This window comes from Antrostomus carolinensis, unplaced genomic scaffold (genome assembly GCF_000700745.2).
Source record: "Antrostomus carolinensis isolate BGI_N321 unplaced genomic scaffold, ASM70074v2 scaffold29093, whole genome shotgun sequence".
NCBI classification, from domain to species: Eukaryota; Metazoa; Chordata; class Aves; order Caprimulgiformes; family Caprimulgidae; genus Antrostomus; species Antrostomus carolinensis.
The window spans coordinates 4,793-5,310 of NW_010304922.1; positions in this window are offsets into that span (position 1 = coordinate 4,793).

Sequence of the window (518 nt, forward strand, 5' to 3'; positions counted from 1 at the left end):
TGTCACGGGTAGGGAGGGACAGACAGTACAGAAGCCAACTGTGGGACACAAGCTTGTCCTCTCTGTATTATCCTCTCTGTATTATCCTTGTTGCAGCATTGGCAGTTGGAAGGGGGCTCCAGCTGAGAACAATGAAGACAAATCCTTGAGTGTCCTGGAGCAGTTGGGGCAAGTTCAGAGAGCCGAGGCATAAACATTCCTTTTCTTATCTCTCTCTCTCTCTTATACTATGTCTGCCAATAAGTAGCACATGCCCATGCAAGATGGGGAAAAAAAAAAAAAGATGCCCTTATACCACTTTGGGAGTTTTCCTGGCTTCTCTTAGACGAAACACGACCTTTTTACATGCTAAAATGCAGCTTCAGACACTGTTTCTGCCATTGCAAAGATTCTAAGTTGGCCGTAATTGTGGGGTGAGCTTTTTTTTCTGGGCAGGATGAAGGTGGGCACTGTGATTTTTCTTGAAAACCATTAAGATTCCCTCATACGGGAGGTCAGGGTTTGCGGTTCCGCCCTCG